Source organism: Ovis aries, chromosome 2 (genome assembly GCF_016772045.2).
Source record: "Ovis aries strain OAR_USU_Benz2616 breed Rambouillet chromosome 2, ARS-UI_Ramb_v3.0, whole genome shotgun sequence".
NCBI lineage: Eukaryota > Metazoa > Chordata > Mammalia > Artiodactyla > Bovidae > Ovis > Ovis aries.
In genome coordinates, this window is record NC_056055.1 from 163,445,555 (window position 1) to 163,466,904 (window position 21,350).

Genomic DNA, 21,350 nt, shown 5'->3' on the forward strand with positions numbered 1-21,350 from the left:
GAATACATACTTCAGGGTATACCTACAACTACACCTTTATGTGCAGGTCTCTTTGCTCATATTCACTCTGCCTAGAGTGTTTTTTTCCCCACATTTTCCAAGGGTTAGACTCCTATTCATCTTCAAGTTGCCAGAGTTAGCAAATAAAAATCCAGGTACATTTGAATTTCAGGTAAACACTGGAGTTTAATATAAGAATGTCCCATGCAATGATTTTACATACTCCCAGTTATAACTAAAGCGAACAGTTGCAATGAAATTAAATATCTCTCCTATAAATAAGTATTTGAACTTCTATGTCTTCAGGCTTTAATTGCATTAGCCAGTGAAAATTCTGGTATATAAAAAATAATTAATACTTTTCACTGAATAAAAGTTTATTGTTTTTTATGTATTATTAATACTGTGTTAACATATGTAGGTATTTCTAATAGTGAATAAAAGTGCAGCTAGTATGTTGAATCCTGATCTACTTAGGTCAATGCAATAATCACAGGGCTTTCACAACTATGACACAGCATAGACTAGACTTTATTATCCAAGAGTTTATTATCTAAGCATTCTAACTGGACAGCCTAGCTGTGAAATCTGATCTACCTGCCTCAGTTTCTTTGTCTGCCAAATGGGGATAATGAAAATGGGGATAAGTAAACATGGCTACACCATGGACATAAGTTTGAGCAAACTCTGGGAGATGGTGAAGGACAGGGAAGCCTGGTGTGCTGCAGTCCATGGGGTCGCAAACAGTCGGGCATGACTTAGTGACTGAAGATTTAAGAGAGTAATATGAATGTAAATTTCTCAGAAGTATATTTGTATGTAGCATACTCTACCTGAAAATAAGCATCCATATCAACCTCAGATACGTACATAAAAAAGAAACAATCACTCTCAGTGATCTTAAAATATCCATGAATATAAATGTCTATGAGTCTCAAACAAACAATTCTGTGCATCTTTGTTCCTCCTGATCCAATCTTCTCTTTTCTCCCCTCTACTTTAAGGCTGAAGAAAATGGGCCATGCACATACCATTAACAGGTTCCCTGCCCTTTGGCTTGAGGTGAAGTCAGCCCAGGCCAGTGGGAAGAGAGTGTGGTTATGAAATGTACTGCACTGGCGCCATGGCTGATACAGCTCTCTACCCTGATGTCAGCAGTTCTAGGCAGATACCCTTTCTGCATAGCACTCCCAGCTCTGAGATCTAGTGGCCACCTTGTCCCCTTTACTCCTCAAGCTGGGGCTGTGCACATCTCACTAGCTCTTAAACCATTCCCTGGGCTCTGTCAACTGGGGAATATAGTATATATATTTTAAAGTAGAACATTTACTAGAATATATAAAAAAGTATTGGGATAATTAATAATGAAAAATTATTGAATGTTATCTATTACCAAGAATTTATATGTGGAAAATTATATTTGCAGTTATAATAACTGATGAAAATTGAAAGGACAGTGAAAGTGAAAGTCACTCATTCATGTCCGACTCTTTGTGACCCCATGGATAGAGTCCCTGGAATTCTCCAGGCCAGAATACTAGAGTGGGTAGCCATTCCCTTCTCCAAGGGATCTTCCCAACCCAGGGATCAAACCCAGGTCTCCTGCATTGCAGGCACATTCTTTACCAGCTGAGCCACCAGGGAAGCTTAAGAGTTGATATGTCAATTTATAACATATTTCTGACAAGGACTTCCCTGGGGGTCCTTTTGGCTTAGACTATGCACTCCCAGTACAGGGGGCCCAGTTTCATTCCCTGATCAGGGAACTGTATACCACATGCCACAACTTAATTAAGACCCAGTGCAGAAAAGTAAATAAATAAATGAATGAATGAATACTAAAAAAAATTAAATATACATATATATTTCTGACAATATTATAGTTAAATCAGGAAGATTATCTCATAGAAATAATAGACACTTATCCTACATATATTCCAAAGTATTCATAAATTACATTTTTTTTAGTCTTTTGTTGACAATATTAGCTTTGCTGCTTTATACAAAGAAACCAAATCTGAGTAATTAAAAAAAAACCCACATCTTAGTGAACTAATGAATAACAATGAAGTTTGAAGTTTCTTCTAAAACAGCTAGTCTCAGGAAAAATTCTATGCAAATTTTTACTTCACAGATATGCCTTCTTCAGAAAGTGGCCGCCAGAATTCATACTCAACAAATATTTTAATTCCTGAGGTCTTATAGAGGAAGACATTTTTTGTAATTGTTCTGAAAAAGTATTCTTTTTATGTCCTTCAAACAATGAGTGCAAATCTAAATGAGTTTTATATTCCTAGAGGACTCCCTCCCAGATCCATAGAGTCTAAGTAGGCAATCACTCACTACCCTGTGAAAGCAAGCAGATGATGTCTAGTTAGAAGTCACAGACTTTTGGCAATACTAAAAAATCTAAGAGCCTGTGTCTGATTTGAAGCAGCTTTTTGCTTCACTTTCTGTGATGGAACTAACATGACCTGAAATAATGCAGTTGTCAAATGAGAATCTGTTCCAAAATTAAGATTTACTGAACTAGTCCTTTCTCTGCCAGTGCATTGTGTTGGTGGGACACAGCAATTTTATGCTTTGGAAGAACAGCCAGAGGAAAACCAGCTGAAACAGCAGACAATGCATTTCATTCATAACTTCACAATTTTTGGTTTTCTCTTGATGTCCTGTTCTTAATATTACTAGGACACAGCCTCTACATTTTTCTACCCAAGTAACTGGAATATAAAGAGTTCATTCTCTGCTATGTGATTCTTTTTACCTTCTCTATAAGGAAGAAAGTTTTTAGAAGAACTTATCCAGCTAAAATATAGAAAAGAAACTAGAGCAGCAAGGTTTTTCTCATTTCAACTTATGGGTTATACTGGAAAGGATATAAAGCAGTTTGGGTTCACATGTAAAAGATCTGATTCAATACTAAGAACGAAAAATTGGCTTTAAAGAAGTTTTGGTTCACATGTAAAAGATCTGATTCAATATTAAGAACAAAAAATTGGCTTAGCGGGTACAGTGATATGGAGCCACAGAAAATAATCGTTCACAGAACTCCTGACAGTTTCAATCACAGGATTCCCTGCAATGACTGAAAGAAATTGTGGGGTAACTCATTCAGGAATGATTCAGAAATTGATGCAAACCCAAAGAATAACGTCTTTGTTGCTGATGTTAGTGGTGGACCACAACAAAAATACCGTCATTGAAATATCTGTCCTAAAATGGTGTGTGTGTGTGGGGGGGGTGTGTGTGTGTGTGTGTGCGCGTAGTCATAAAATTGCATGATTTGAGATGAATCAGGTTTCAGTTGTTGTCTCCAAATATCTTACTACTTATCTGTTAAAAATGAAACTTCTTTAGTAAAAGAAACCCAATGTGGGGTTTCCATCCAACGTTGCTTCCATCCATGAGTTTGTGAAACAGAAGTTGAATTTCGATCATACTCTAACACAAAGAGATAAACCTTTATAGCAATCCATGTGTAACTCTAAACCAAATAACTGCAAATAAATTGGCAAATGGCATGGTCTTTTTAATACACTGCCAGTTTATGGAGCTGGGATAAACTAAACCTGGAATTTAATTACAAATGAAAGCCAAAAGTCTCTGAATGAAGAAACTGAGTAGGAATATATGTTTATAATATGCTGAAACCCTTTTTCTTTTCTATATCTTGTTTCCTAAACTCTCATTTTTAGATACTATTTTCTTATAATTTAGCTCAAAATCCCAAAGTGTTGTGTGTGTGTGTGTGTGTGTGTGTACATCACCATGAAATTTCAATTTTGAAAAAAAATCTGCTCAGATTTTTTAAAGCATTCCATGTAAAAGCAAAAGAACAAAAAATAATCTGTGTTCTCTGATTTCATCTACTCACCATGCATTTAGTCATTATAAGGATACTTACCTCACTTCTGAAATGCCTGCCTTCTTTAGCCTACATGGTACCTATGCGCACAAAAAAAAAAAAAAAGCAGCTTTTCCATGAGATACTTAATAGACATACAAAGCTATGATGAAAATACAAATGTATGACATTTTCCTAGACTTGTGCATTACTTTTCTCTACCTCAGGTTTTTCATAAAGTGCTTCCGTGATCTCTCACAACTATCTATCTAGGGCTTCCCAGGTGGCTCAGAATCAGCCTGCAATGCAGGAGATGTGAGTCGGATCCCTGGATTGGGAAGATCCCCTGGAGAAGGAAATGATACCCCATTCCAGTATTCTTGCCTGGGAAATCCTATGGACAGAGGAGCCTGGTGGACTATGGACTATGGAGTTGCAAAAAAGTTGGGCATGATTTAGCAACCAAACAACTCTACTATCTTAATGGTGATAAAACAGACACTCGTATTTTGAAGTACATCCTGACAATAAAACTCTCTACAAAAAATGACTAATCCAGAAATTCACCACTTTACCCACTGGTTACAGAATATTTTGAACCAGATTTTGTTCCAATTTGATTCGAAAGCATCACACATATTTGGTAATCAATGTCCTCTAAAGTCAGTGTTTTATTTGCATAGTGATCAGTATACTACAACTCATTTTAAGATAATAATCTAGCGATACATTTAAAAATCTTTCATATGTGTGTCATATTTGCAGATTCCTCTGGAAGCAATTCCTGTTAATCCTTGATATAGACATTAATACCAAGCAACATTCACGAGAAAGAGATTCACAGTATTTTATAGGCAAAATAAGCATACAAAACTAAGATCTTTGTGTGCTAAGATTCTAGGATAACTCCACAGCATGATCTTCTGTTACAATGAATTTTTGAAACTTTGAGTGACCTCCACACATTTTGCTGCACTGAAATATCCAGACAGGAATATTATGCATTTCATACATATAGAAGCATAGATTGTTCTGTGCGTTAATCATGGCCATTTGTGTGCATTTTTTATTTTTATTACCTAGGCTTGGAGCAATCTTTGCAAAACAGACCCATAACAAACATGTAAAAATGGAATAAAAAACACATTCCCCATAAAGTGCTTGCACAGCACAGAAATGTAGAGTTTTGGCACCCGGTCAGTTTTATGTGGTATGAAAAATTCTTATATTTAAATTCTCTATATTTTACCAGTCTTTTAATGTGAAACCTTAAGTGGACCTGACTGTTTATCCCAGTTGACTTGGCCATCTGACGCCTTCTAGTTGGGGAGTTCTCATTTTACTCTGTTTCCTATCAGCCCCCCTCAACTACTGGCATGTGGGGCCAATTTGTTTCTTCTGTAGGGAAAGAAGAGGAGGTTTGGATTTAATTTGAAGCTGTGACATAAGGTTTAATTTGCTAAAAAGGGGACCTATGTCATTGTAAATCTTGGAATGAGACACCAAGGTGGTAAGAAGTATCAACCCAATTGGTTTTAAGTACTGTTTGAGGTGTTTGTTAAACTATATTTCTTTCCAGAACTCACTCACTTAATTGAACTGATGCTTAATTGCAAATATATTTCTATTCTTTATTCTGATAAGCTGTTTCATTTTTTGGTAAGGGGATGATGGGTTATAGAAAGTGTTCATATGAAATATGGATTTATAGTAGATGCAACGATAGACAGTGTATTATGGGTATGAAATTCATGAAAGGACAATCCTCGTCTTATGTTTACACCTTACTACAAACAGAAGGGAAGAAAGTGCAATGAGCTACCGTCTAATAAACTCAGTAGTTCAGTTCAGTTCAATTCAGTTGCTCAGCCGTGTCCAACTCTGCGACCCCATGAACCACAGCATGCCAGGCCTCCCTGTCTATCACTAACTCCCAGAATTTACCCACATTCATGTCCATTGAGTCAGTGATGCCATCCAACCATCTCATCCTCTGCCCTCCCCTTCTCCTCTTGCCTTCAATCTTTCCCAGCATCAGGGTCTTTTCAATGAGTCAGCCATTTGCATCAGGTGGCCAAAGTATTGGAGTTTCAGCTTCAACATCAGTCCTTCCAATGAACACCCAGGACTGATCTTTGGGATGGACTGGTTGGATCTCCTTGTAGTCCAAGGGACTCTCAAAGGTCTTCTTCTCCAACACCACAGTTCAAAAGCATCAATTCTTTGGTGCTCAGCTTTCTTTATCGTCCAACTCTCACATCCTTACATGACTACTGGAAAAACCATAGCCTTGACTAGACGGACCTTTGTTGACAAAGTAATGTCTCTGTTTTTTAATATGCTGTCTAGGTTGGTCATAACTTTTCTTCCAAGGAGTAAGCGTCTTTTAATTTCATGGCTACAATCACCATCTGCAGGGATTTTGGAGCCTAGAGAAATAAAGTCAGCCACTGTTTCCACTGTATCCCATCTATTTGCCATGATGTGATGGGACCAGATGCCATGATCCTCGTCTTCTGAATGTTGAGCTTTAAGCCAAATTTTTCACTCTCCGCTTTCACTTTCATCAAGAGGCTCTTTAGTTCTTCTTCACTTTCTGCCATAAAGGTCACACCATTTGCATATCTGAGGTTATTGATGTTTTTCCTGGCAGTCTTGATTCCAGCTTGTGCTTCCTCCAGCCCAGTGTTTCTTATGATTTACTCTGCATATAAGTTAAATAAGCAGGGTGACAATATACAGCCTTGACATGTTCCTTTTCCTGTTTGGAACCAATCTGTTGTTCCATGTCCAGTTCTAACTGTTGCTTCCTGACCTGCATACAGTGTCTCAAGAGGCAGGTCAGGTGGTCTTGTATTCCCATCTCTTTCATAATTGTCCACAGTTTATTGTGATCCACACAATCAAACTTTGGTATAGTCAATAAAGCAAAACAGATGTTTTTCTGGAACTCTCTTGCTATTTCAATGATCCAGAGAATGTTGGCAATTTGATCTCTGGTTTCTCTGCCTTTTCTAAAACAGCTGCAGAAGCAGTGGCCTCATGATGGCACAGAGTGGCTGAGAGGAAATACCCAACATCCAAGTCCAATGGTGGCAGCCAAGAGGAGCTACCCCACATCCAAGATAAGGAGCAATGGCTGTGCTTTGCTGGAGCAGCTGTGAAGACATACCCCACATCCAAGGTGAGATAAACCCAAGTAAGAGGGTAGGTGCTGAGAAAGGGCATCAGAGGGTAGACAGACTGAAACCACAGTCACAGACAACTAGCCAAGCTGATCACACAGACCACAGCTTGTCTAACTCAATGAAACTAAGCCATGCCTCGTGGGGCCACCCAAGATGGACAGGTCATTGTGGAGAGGTCTGACAGAATGTGGTCCACTGGAGACGGGAATGGCAAACCACTTTAGTATTCTTGCCTTGGGATCCCCATGAACAGTGTGAAAAGGCAAAAATATAGGAAACTGAAAGATGAACTCCCCAGGTTGGTAGGTGCCCAATATGCTACTGGAGATCAGTGGAGAAATAACTCCAGAAAGAATGAAGGGATGGAGCCAAAGCAAAAATAACAACCAGTTGTGGATGTGACTGGTGATAAAAGAAAGGTCCGATGCTGTAAAAAGCAATATTGCATAGGAACCTGGAATGTTAGGTCCATGAATCAAAACAAATTGGAAGTGGTCAAACAAGAGATGGCAAGAGTGAACGTCGACATTCTAGGAATCAGCGAACTAAACTGGACTGAAATGGGTGAATTTAACTCAGATGACCATTACATTTGCTACTGTGGACAGGAATCCCTTAGAAGAAATGGAGTAGCCATCATGGTCAACAAGAGTCTGAAATGCAGTACTTCGGTGCAATCTCAAAAACGACAGAATGATCTCTGTTTGTTTCCAAGGCAAACCATTCAATAGCACGGTAATACAAGCCTATGCCCCAACCAGTAATGCTGAAGAAGCTGAAGTTGAATGGTTATATGAAGACCTACAGGACTTTTAGAACCAACACTCAAAAAAGATATCCTTTATCATTATAGGAGACTGGAATGCAAAAGTAGGAAGTCAAGAAATACCTGGAGTAACAAGCAAATTTGGCCTCGGGGTACAGAATGAAGCAAGGCAAAGGCTAATAGAGTTTTGCCAAGAGAACACACTGGTCATAGCAAACACCCTCTTCCAACAAGACAAGAGAAGACTACACATGGACATCACCAGATGGTCAACACCGAAATCAGATTGAGTATATTCTTTGCAGTGGAAGATAGAGAAGCTCTATACAGTCAGCAAAAACAAGACTGGGGGCTGACTGTGGCTCAGATCATGAACTCCTTATTGCCAAATTCAGACTTAAATTGAAGAAAGTGGGAAAACCACTAGACCATTCAGGTATGACCTAAAAAATCCCTAAACTCAGTAGAGAATACCAGAAATTCCCGAATGTGAGGCTTATTTAACATTGAGTACTATTTATGTGGGAAATCTTTGCTTGTCATAGCTTTTAAGAATTATGCAGACTCACATTGACTTTTACATTTCACTTGGGCAATTTCTTGATAGGGAAAGGAGAAATGAGCTGGTTCCCATCCTTGGGGTTACATTTTCCATCCCAGGAGCATTTGTAAATGTGAGAGGGCTGTCAGTTCTGATTATGTATGAAGGGGAAACTCCATCATGCAGTGCATAGTTAACATGGATAGAAGTTATCTTGCATCATAGGTGATTTCTGTACCATTTCTGCCTTCTCAAATGCCAATAACTCTGCATTTAGAACAAATATGCATAAATATAATTTTTATTTCTAGAAACTATATATTTAAAATTCTTTTTACAGTAGGTCATTGTTAATTATTTTTTTAAAACTTTTTATTTTATATTGGAGTATAGCCAATTAACAATTTTGTGATAAATTCAAGTGGACAGCCAAGGGACTCAGCCATACATATTCCATTCCTATCCAAGCTACCACATAACATTGTGCAGAATTCTCTGTGCTATACAGTAGGATCTTGTTGATTGCATACATTTAAAATATAGCAGTGTGTACTGTTAATACCAAACTCCCAATCTATCCCTCTTTCCCACCCTTTCCCTCTGGCAACTGTAAGTTCATTCTCTAAGGCTGTGAGGCTATTTCTGTTTTGTAAATAAGTTTATTTGTATCACTTTTTAGATTCCACATAAAAGTAATATCATATGATATGTCTTTCTCTTCCTGACTTACTTCACTAAGTATGATAATCTCCATGTCAATTCATGCTGCTGTAAATGGCATATTTCATCCTTTTTAATGGTTAATATTTTTAATGGCTGAGTAGTATTCCACACTGTGTGTACCACATTTTCTTTACCCATTCATCTGTCAGTGGACATTTAGGTTGCCTTCATGTCTTGACTATTGTAAACAGTGCTAAAATGAGCATTAGGGTGCAAGTATCCTTTCAGATCATGCTTTTTTCTGAACATATAACTAGGAATGGGATTGCTAGATCATAAGGTAGCTCTATTTTTAGTTTAGTTTTTTTTTTTTTTAGGAAACCTCCATACTGTATTCCATGAGAGCTATACAAATTTACATTCCCACCAAGAATGTAGGAAGATTACCTTGGTTACCTTTTCTCAACACCCTCTCCAGCATTTATTTTTTGTAGATTTTTTGATGATGGCCATTTAGACTGGTGTGAGGTGATATTTCACTGTAGTTTTGATTTGCATTTCTTTAGTAGTTAGTAATGCTGAGCATCATTTCATGTGCCTCTTGGCTATCTATATTTCTTTGGAGAAATGTCAATTTAGATCTTCTGTCCATTATTTTATTGGGTTGTTTGATTTTTTTTATATTGAGCTATGTGAACTGTTTGTAAATATTGGAGACTAATCCCTTGTCAGTTACTTTGTGAATGTTTTATCACATTCTGTGGCTTGTCTTTTTGTTTTGTTTGTGGTTTTCTTTGCTGTACAAAAGTTTCGTTGTTGTTGTTGTTGAGTTAGGTCTCATTTGTTTATCTTTATTTCCATTACTCTGGAAGATAGAATGAAAATGATATTGCTGTGACTTGTGTCAAATAATGTTCTGCCTATGTTTTCCTCCAAAACTTTTATAGTATTCAGCCTTACATTTAGGTCTGTAATCCATTTTGTGTTTATTTTTGTGTATGGTGTTAAAGAATGTTCTAGTTTCATTTTTTTTTTCTTCTTGTAGCTGTCCAGTTTCTAAGCACCATTTATTGAAGAGACTGTCTTTTCCTCATTGTATAGTCTAGCCTCCTTTGCTGTAGATTAATTGACCATAGGTGTGTGGGTTTATTTCTTGGCTTTTTATTCTGCTCCATTGACCCCTATTTATGTTTTGGGGCCAATACAATACTATTTTAATGACTGTTCAGTTCAGTCGCTCAGTCGTGTCTGACTCTTTGCGACCCCATAAATCACAACACGCCAGGCCTCCCTGCCCATTACCAACTCCCGGAGTTCACCCAAACTCATGTGCATTGAGTTGGTGATGCCATCCAGCCATTATCCTCCATCGTCCCCTTCTCCTCCTGCCCCCAATCCCTCCCAGCATCAGAGTCTTTTCCAATGAGTCAACTCTTCACATGAGGTGGCCAAAGTATTAGAGTTTCAGCTTTAGCATCAGTCCTTCCAAAGAAATCTCAAGGTTGATCTCCTTTAGAATGGACTGGTTGGATCTCCTTGCAGTCCAAGGGACTCTCAAGAGTCTTCTCCAGCACCACTGTTCAAAAGCATCAATTCTTTGGCTCTCAGCTTTCTTCACAGTACAACTTTCACATCCGTACATGACCACTGGGAAAACTATAGCCTTGACTAGATGGACTTTTTTGGCAAAGTAATGTCTCTGCTTTTGAGTATGCTATCTAGGTTGGTCATATCTTTCCTTCCAAGGAGTAAACGTCTTTTAATTTCATGGCTACAGTCACCATCTGCAGTGATTTATATATTTCTGTGTGTGTGTGTGTGTGTGTGTGTGTGTGTGTGTGTGTGTTGCCCCAAACCCAAATGCTGAGAATTTTAAAATTCCTCTAAAAACACAATCTATGAATACTCAATTCTACTTCTACACCACCTGTTATTTGATAGGTCCATAGTGAGAAATAAGTTTTAGATTATAATTTACTATAGAATTTAAAATCTAAAAGTCAAGTGATGGAAAGTTTTAGAAACAAATGAGATGAATGATTTTCATATGTATAAAAGTTACTCAGTATTTTTATGTTGTCGAAGAACTAAGTCTCAATAATTCAAATGACATAATCTCACATTGTTTTAGTAAAACGTAAATTTTGATTTTCAAAATCATAACTGTATATTCACAGTAGTCTTGTGTTTGAGAAATGTTATCAGCCAGCATATTTTGTAATTTGGATAATAATTTTTTTGGAAATAAGCATTGATGCAGCAATAAATGTTTTTAAGCCTACTAATAGCATCCTGTAGGCCCTACTAATTTTCTACTAATTTTTTTTGATTGCAATCAATCATCAACGGTTTCTATAAAACTTCTTTTTGTTCAGTTGCTAAATCTTGTCAAACTCTTTGTAACTCCACAGACTGTGAAAGAAAAGAAAGAGAAGTCACTCAGTCGTGTCCGACTCTTGTGACCCCGTGGACTGTAGCTACCAGGCTCCTCCGTCCATGGGATTTTCCAGGCAAGAATACTGGAGTGAGTTGCCATTTCCTTCTCCAAGAGATCTTCCCAACCAAGGGACTGAACTCAGGTCTCTCGCATTGTAGGCAGACGCTTTACCGTCTGAGCCACCAGGGAAGTCATATCATCTGTCCTCCACTTTCTCCAAGAATTTGCTCAAATTCATTGCCATTGAGTCAGTCCAGTTTAGTTCAGTCATTCAGTTGCATCTGACTCTTTCTGACTCCATGGACTGCAGCACACCAGGCTTCTTGGTCCATTACCAGCTCCCAGAGTTTTCTCAAACTCATGTCCTTCGAGTTGGTGATGTCATCCAGCCATCTCATCTCTATTGTCTCCTTCTCCTCCTTTCTTTAATTTTTCCCAGCCTCAGGGCTTTTCTAATGAGTTAGTTCTTCACATCAGCTGGCCAAAGTATTGGAGCTTCAGCATCAGTCCTTCCAGTGAATATTCAGGACTGATTTCCTTTAGGATTGACTGGTTTGATCTCCTTGCAGTCCAAGGGACTCTCAAAAGTCTTCTCCAACACCACAGTTCAAAAGCATCAATTCTTCTGTGCTCAGCTTTCTTTATAGTCCAACTCTCATATCCATACATGACTACAGGGAAAACCATGCTGCTGCTTCTGCTGCTGCTAAGTCACTTCAGTCGTGTCTGACTCTGTGGTGCGACCCCATAGATGACAGCCCACCAGGCTCTGCTGTGCCTGGGACTCTCCAGGCAAGAACACTGGAGTGGGTTGCCATTTCCTTCTCCAATGCATGAAAATGAAAAGTGAAAGGGAAGTCGCTCAGTCGTGTCCGACACTTCACGACCCCATGGACTGCAGCCTACCAGGCTCCTGCATCCATGGAATTTTCCAGACAAGATTACTGGAGTGGAGTGCCATTGCCTTCTCTATAGGTTTGAATATATGGACTTTGTTGGCAAAATAATGTCTCTGCTTTTTCACATGCTGTCTAGGTTGGTCATAGCTTTTTTTCCCAGAAAGAAGCATTTTTTAATTTCATGGCTGCAGTCACAATCTGCAGTGATGTTGAAGCCCAAGAAAATAAAGTCTGTCACTGTTTCTGTTTTTTTCCCCATCTATTTGCCATGAAATGAGGGGACCGGATGCCATGATCTTTATTTTCTGAATGTTGAGTTTAAACAAGCTTTTTCCCCTCTCCTGTTTCACCTTCATCAAGAGACTCTTTAGTTCCTCTTCTCTTTCTGCCATAAAGGTGGCATCATCTGTGTATCTGAGGTTATTGATATTTCTCCCAGCAATCTTAATTCCAGCTTGTGCTTCATCCAGCCCAGCATTTTGCCTGATGAATTCTCCATATAAGTTAAATAAGCAAGGTGACAGTATACAGCCTTGATGTACTCCTTTCCCAATTTGGAACCAGTCCATTGCACCATGTTCACATCTAACTGTTACTTCTTGATCTGATTGTAGATTTCTCAGGAGGCAGGTAAGGTGGTCTGATATTCCCATCCCTTTAAGAATTTTCCATAGTTTGTTGTGATCCACAGAGTCAAAGGCTTTAGCGTAGTCAACTGAGTCATTTATGCTATCTAACCATCTCATCCTCTGTCATCCCCTTCTCCTCCCACCTTCAATCTTTCCCAATATCAGGGTCTTTTTCAATGAATCGGCTGTTCACATCAGGTGGCCAAAGTATTGGAGCATCAGCATCAGTTTTATAATGGATATTCAGAGTTGATTTTCTTTAGGACTGACTGGCTTGGTATCCTTGCTGTCCAAGGGAATCTCAAGCGTCTTCTTCAGCACCGCAATTCAAGAACATCAGTTCCTCTGTGCTCAGCTTTCTCTATGGCCCAATTCTATGACTACTAGAAAAATCATAGCTTTGACTATACAGGCCTTTGTAGGCAAAGTGATGTCTGTGCTTTTCAATATCCTTTCTAAGGTTTCTCATTGTCTTCCTTCCAAGATGCAAGTGTCTTTTAATTTCATGGCTGCAGTCACCATCTGTAGTGATTTTGGAGCTCAAGAAAATAAAATCTGTCACTACTTTCGTTTCCACTATTTGCCATGAAGTGATGAGACAGGATGACATGATCTTTGTTTTTTAAATGTTGCATTCCAAGCCAGCCTTTCACTCTCTTATTTCATCCTCATCAAGAGGCTCTTTAGTTTTCTTTGATTTCTGTCAGCAAAGTGTTATTATCTGCATATCTGATGTTGTTGATATTTCTCTTGGAAGTCTTGACTCCAGCTTGGAATTCATCCAGCCCAGCATCTTTCATGATGTACTCAGCATAGAAGTTTCCCAGTTTTGAACCAGTCAGTTGTTCTGTGTCTGGTTCTAACTGTTGTTTCTTGACTCACATACAGGTTTCTTAGGAGACAGGTAAGGTGGTCTGGTACTCCCATTTCTTTAAGAATTTTCCACAGTTTGTGTGATCCATACAGTCAAAGGCTTTAGTGCATTCAATTCATAAGTAGATATTTTTCTGGAATTCCCTAGCTATCCCCCATGGCCTAACAAATGTTGGCTATTTGATCTCTGATTCTTCTGCCTGTTCTAAACCCAGCTTGTTTATCTGGAAGTTCCTGGTTTATGTACTGCTGCTGCTGCTGCTAAGTCGCTTCAGTCGTGTCCGACTCTGTGCAACCCCATAGACGGCAGCCCATCAGGCTCCCCCGTCCCCGGGATTCTCCAGGCAGAAACAGTAGAGTGGGTTGCCATCCCCTTCTCCAATGCATGAAAGCTAAAAGTGAAAGTGAAGCCACTCAGTCGTGTCTGACTCCCAGCGACCCCATGGACTGCAGCCTACCAGGCTCCTCCATCCATAGGATTTCCCAGGCAAGAGTACTGGAGTGGGGTGCCTTCTACTCACAAACATAACAGCTATGGAAAGTCACTAATTACTACTGATGCATAGTTTGGAGGATTTTGAGCATAATTTTGCTAGCATGTGACATGAGCACTATTGTACTGACACTTTCCAGTCCTGTGGCCACTGCTGAGCTTTCCAAATTTGCTGACATAGTGAGTGCAGCATTTTAATAGCATCATCTTTTAGGAGTTTAAATAGCTCAACTGGAATTCCATCACCTCCATTAGCTTTGTTCATACTAATGCTTCCTAAGGCCCACTTGATTTCATACTCCAGGATGTCTGACTGTAGGTGAGTGACCACACCATTGTGGTTATCCAGGTAATTAAGACCTTTCTTGTACATTCTTCTGTGTATTCTTGCTACCTCTTCTTAATCTCTTCTGCTTCTGTTAGATCCTTACCATTTCTGTCTTTTATTGTGCCCAACCTTGCATGAAATTATTCCTTTGATACCTCTAGTTTTCTTGAAGCAATCTCTAGTCTTTCCCATTCTATTTTTTCCCCCTCTGTTTCTTTGCATTGTTCATTTAAGAGCTTCTTATCTCTCCTTGCTATTCTCTGGAATTCTGACTTCAATTGGTAACTACCATATCCTTAAAAGTGTGTGTGATAGCATGAGGGCACTGGTAAAGCAGGTGGCACAGGACCGATCCACATGGAGCTGGATTTGTAATTAGGAGAAAGGTAAGACTGATGCATCCACATTCCTTTATTAAGCAGATACTTTTGTGCACCTGTACTGCTCTGTATGATGGGGATTTCACAGTTTATAAAACAGACTAAACAGATGATGGTGCTTGCATTGTAGGGAGTTGGTAGGATAAAAAACTGAATATCCCCTACCACACAGGGATAGGGTTTGTGGAGAAAACTAACCTCTAAAGGCTACCACGGGGAACAGGACTGAGGATGTTTTGATTTTCAATAGGGTGATTAGGAATTTACATTTGAAAAAGACTTGAAGAATGTGAGGAAACCAACAGCAAGTAAAAGATTCTAGGTTGGGCAGAATTTCCCAGGAAATTCTGGGAAAACAAGGTGAACATAATAACTAGACTTGAGTAGGTGAAAGGAAGTCTAAGTGGGATATGATTCAGGAGGGGCCAGATCACGTGTCTCTTTGGACATTTAGGACTTTGGGTTTTACTAAGTTAGGGAGTCTTTGGAGGGTGTTACAAAGAAGAGGGATCTGATGATCTGATGATATGATCTAACTCCGTAGTTTTATGATTTCATGGCATGTTGTGTTGAGAAAAACTTTCCCTTTCTCCCAACCCCCTACTGACATCCTAATATAGGAGACACAAAGACCAATGATGGCATCTTAAGAGAGAGTCATAGCTACAGATATAGACATAGTCGATCTGGATCTGTTTTTATGATCAAATTGATAGTATTCATTGCTGGATTTGTTATTGGACAGGGAAGAAAGAGCAGACTCAAAGATAATGGCAAGGTTGACAGGTAGACCTGAAAAAATGAGAATTTGTAGTTGGGATAGGAAAAGCTGGTGGACAAGCTTTTGAGAGGAATATCATGAAGAGTTTCATTGGAGACGTGTTGACTTTTAGCTGCAGGTTTTCCATCAAAGTGAAGATGTAAATATCATGCATATATTTCAGTAGGCTGGTATTTAGGGGAAAGATCAGGGTTGGAGATAAACAGGCACACCTCCTTTTATTGAACTTTGCTTTATTGCACTTCACAGACATTGGATTTTTGTAGGAATTGAAGGTTTGTGGCAACCCTGCCTACAGCAAATCTATCAGGACCATTTTTTCTAATAGCATTTGCTTACTTCCTATCTCAGTGTCACATTTTGGTAATTCTTGCAATATTTCAGATTTTTTCATTATTATTATATTTGTTATGCTAACGTTACTGTTATAATCGTTTGGGAGCACCATGAGCCATGCCCATACAAGACAGCAAATTTAACTGATAAAAATGTGTGTGTTCTGACTATTCCACTGACCATTGAGTTCCCTCTCCTTAGGCCTCCCGATTTCTGAGATACCACAATATTGAAATTAGGCTCATTACAATAATCCTATAATGGTCTCTAATTGTTCAAGTACAAGGAAGGGTAATACATCTCTCACTTTAAATCAAAAGCTAGAAATGATTAAGCTCAATTAGGAAGGCATGTCAAAAGCTGCAACAGGCCAAAAGCTAGGCCTCTTGTGCCAAACAGTCAAGTTGGGCAAGTAAAGGAAAATTTCCTGAAGGAAATCAAAAGTGCTACTCCAGTGAGCACACAAATCATAAAATAAATATCTCAATTGTTGCTATGGAGAAAGTTTTAGTGGCCTAGATAGAATATCAAACCAGCCACAACCATTCCTTAAGCCACAGCATAACCCAAAGCCAGGCCTTAGTTCTCTTCAGTTCTATGAAGGTTGAGAGAGTTGAGGCAACTACGTAAGAAAAGGTTGAAACTAGCAGAGGTTGGTTCCTGAAGTTTAAGGAAATAAACTGTCCCTATAATATCAAATTCCAAGGCAAAACAGCAAGTGCTGATGTAGAAACCACAGCATGGTATCCAGAAGTTCTAGTTAAGGCCATTAACAAAGGTGGCTATAGTAAGCAACAGGTTTTCAATGCAGACAAAATATCCTTCTATTGGAAGATGCTATCTAGGACTTTCATAGCCAGAAAGGAGATGTCACTGCCTGGCTTCAAAACTGCAAAGGAAATAATGACTTTCTTATTAGTGGCTAATGAACTGGTGACTAGGTTGAACCATGGTTTGTAGGATATTTGAAAATTCTAGCGCCCCTAAGAATTATGCTAAATCTACTCGGCCTGTAGTCTATAAGTGGAACAGCAAAGCTTGAATGACACTATCTGTTGACAGCATGGTATGCTTAATATTTTAAGCCCATGATTGAGACCTACTGCTCAGAAAAAAATAATTGCTTTCAAAGTATGACTCCTTTTTAACAATAAACCTGGACACTCAAGAGGTCTGCTAAAGATATTTAATGAAATTAATGTTGTTTTCATGCCTGCTAACAAAACATCCATTCTGCAACCCACGGATCAATGAGTAATTTTGTCTTTCAAGTCTTATTATTTAATAAATACATTTTTCTTTTTATTTATGCTGCCAGAACTAGTGATTACTCTGGTAGATTTGGGCAAAGTAAACTGAAAAAATTCTGGGAATCATCATTCTAGCTGCCATAAAGAACATTTGTTATTCATGGTAAGAGGTGACAATATCAGCATTAACAGGAGTTTGAAAGTAGTTAATTCCAGTCCTCATGCACGACTTTGAAGGGTTCAAGACTTCAGCAGAGGAATTAACTGCAGATGTGTTAGAAATGGCAAGAAACCAGAACTAGAAATGGAGCCTGAAAAAGTGACTGAATTGCTACAATATCATGTTAAAACTTGAATAGATTAGGGATTACTTTTTATGAATAAGCAAAGAAATTGGTTTCTTGAGATGGAAACTTTTCCTGGTGAAGATGCTGTGAAGACTGTTGAAATGACAGCAAATAGTTTAGACTATTACATAAATAGTTGCTTAAGCAGAGAGAGGGTTTGAGAGGATTGACTCCAACTTTGAAGGAAGTTCTTCTGTGTATAAAATGCTATCAAACAGCACTGCATGCTATGCAGAAATTGTTCATGAAAGGAAGAGACATTGTTCATGAAATGAATATTTGGCAAACTTCATTGTTGCTTTAAGAAATTGCCAAAATCACCTCAACCTTCAGCTACTATCACCCTAATCAATCAGTAGCCATCAATATTGAGGCAAGATCCTTCACCAGCAAAAAAGACTGTGACTTGGGGAAGCCTCAAATAATTGGCAGCATTTTTTAGCAGTAAATTATCTTTTAATTAAGGTATGTACAATTTTAACCATAATGCATATGCCTACCTAATAAACTACAGTATAAGCATAATTTTCATAATTACTGTAAAACCAAAAAATCTGTGCGCTTTCCTTTATTGCAACATTTGCTTTATTTCCATGATCTGAATCAAAACCCGCAATATCTTTGAGCCATGTCTGTAAATTAAGCTGTTTCATTTCAGAGGTATTTAAAGCCATAAGACTGAATGGGAACACCAAGAGAGTGAGTATGAGTAGAGATGAAGGAGTCCATGGGTTTACCCTTGAGGAATTCTAAAGATACAAGTAAAGAGAGAAGAGGTAGAACAAAAAAGCAGACTGAGAAGGAGTAGGAATATTAATAGAAAGGAAATAATTTTGTTCTATAAGCAACTAGGAGGTAGAAGCGATGATAGGAGGTTGTGAAAATCATGTGCCAACTGCTTTTTCTTTACCAGAAAACTGGAAACGAGGTTAGCAAATGAAGGAAAAGAAAGGTGTTTCAGGTTTGAGGAGAGAGGAAAATATGATACATTCTTGTAAGAAAGTAAGCAGATAGGTGGCATTCTTTTAAGCAAGTGAGTGGATAAAGCAATTCAGTGTTACTACTGGAAAGCCTTAAAAGCTGCTTCAGTTTTGTGAGCAAGATTTAAATCAAAGCCAGTCAGCATGATTGTGCTTTTCTCTAGTGGTGTTAATCTGCATGCATGCAGGCAAGATACTCTGGTTATTGATTAGTACTGAACAAACCACTTCAATACTTAATGGCTTAAAATTGCAACAATCATTATTTTGCTCATAGACGTGAATTTTAAGCAGAGCTCAGAAAGTATGGCTCATCTCTGCTTCGTGCAGCATCAGCTTTGGTTGTTCACATGGTGTGGAGGACCCATTGCCAAAGTGGCTTACTCAAGACTGGTAAATGGGTGACCCCTGCCAGGATCCCAGTGGGCCAGTATTGCTGGATCAGTAGTTCCTCTCCACGTAAGCTTTTCTACATGATCACTTGGGCTTTCTCACAGCTTGGTAGCTGGTTTCCAAGAGCAAGCATTCCAAGAAATTTTGGGGAAAGATGCAATGTGTCCTGTGGCCTGGTCTCAGAAGACCAGAAGAACAGAAGAATGATACTTCTGTTGGGCAAGCAAACCACTCAGCTTCTCTCAAAAAAAGGGAAGAACATGGGGATTTCTTTACCACACACAGACTTAGCAGATGTTTGGGTTTAATCAGGTTTGAGGTTTTCCCAGAGGAGTACTATGAGGAAGATTAAGAAAAGAGTATATTCTCAGATTCTCAGGATAAATTATAATGGCAAATGGTAGAATTTAATAGAGGAAGGTAGGAAATAAACACATAAGCAAGGTGATTGCCCATGAAAAGTTGGTGGGATTCATGGCGTTTAGTTCCCAGGGAGGTGGACAAACTGTTGGAAAAGGATATTAATGCGATATAGCCAAGACATAGGATGTGATGGTTTTAGGGCTGAGTGCTTAAAACTGATATTGCACATGGGTTCTAATGGTAATAACAAGTCTATATTATGACCATGGGTATCAATGGTTGATAAAAGAGGGAGAATTTTGTAAAGATAATAACATATAATGGAATGAGATTTGTGCTCTGAACTTTCAGGAGACTGAAATGAGAATTGTAAAGGGCAGAGAATATCTCTTGTGGGAGGAAGACATAAATCTGTGTCCTTAAGAATTTGTAAGGGTGAACACTGGTTATAGGTAGCATAGTACAGGAATAAAAGTGGCATGTTGGTAGAAACGTGGTCTTAAACAGTGGAAGGTATCTATGCTGAGCAAAGACAACTTGAAGAGTACTAAAAATCAGCAAGAGGTGTTTTGGTTTTAGGAAATCAAATATAAGACATTGTAACCATTTCTTAGCAGAATAGCTTGTTAAAATTGACTTCTATGAAAGTTTAGACTGATGTGGTTAAAATAACAGCTATTAATAGATACAACCTATGGCTAAGAGAATTAAAAAAAAAGACTTTTCAAAAATTCAAGTGTGAGGTGTTGAACATCTATAAAGTAATGAAGTAGTGATGAAGAGAAATCATGTTTGAATGTAACTATTGATTGAATATTAGGCTAAATTCAAAACAAAGAATAAAAAGTATTATTGTTCAAAATGTTAATTGACCAGGGAAATAGCAATGTAATTTGACAGCTATAAGGAACTTGGTAAGGAAAATTTTCTGGACTATGTGTAGTTTGAAAAGTTGTGTTGTTGTGGCAAAAAAACCACTTCAAATGTGCAGCGTATTTATCAAAATTAACTGTGCACTGAGTTTTGATTTGCTTATTTACCCCATGTTATTTAGAAAATAATTAAAGCAGCTAATAAAAATCTGCTATATGGAAGATGTTATTTAGCTGACGTAGAAAAAGTAAACTACATGTATATTCTGCTCAAGGAATTCCTAAGTGAAGATATTTAGAAGGCGTTTGGAGGTGTTCACATTTCATGTAAAAAAAAATCAGTTATCCGACTATCTTGGAGAAGGAAATGGCAACCCACACCAGTAATTTGTCTGGAGAATTCTGTGGACAGAGGAGCCTTGTGGGCTACAGTCCATGGAGGTCTCAAAGAGTCAGACTCAACTGAGCGACTAACACTTTCACTGGGCTTCCCTGTTAGCTCAGCTGGTAAAGATCTGCCTGCAAATCAGGAGACCCCGGTTCGATCTCTGGGTCAGGACGATCCCCTGGAGAAAGGGATAGGTTACCCACTCCAGTATTCTTGGGCTTCCCTGGGGGCTCAGACAGTAGAGAATCTGCCTGCAACATGGGAAACCTGGGTTCGATCCCTGGGTTGGAAAAATCCTCTGGAGGAGGGCATGGCAACCCACCCCAATATTCTTGCCTGGAGAATCCCCATGGACAGAGGAGCCTGGTGGGCTACAGTTCATGGGGTCACAAAGAGCTGGACATGACTGAGTAACTAAGCACAGCATGCTATATATTATCAGATATTCAATAATATATTGTATTATATGTATATTATCAGATATATTATCAGATATTTAACACAGTTTTCTGTTAGTGTATGCCAGGGATTATGCCATGCACTGAATATAAAAAAGCAGCACAAAAACAGATACAGTTTCTGCCCTCATGAAGCTT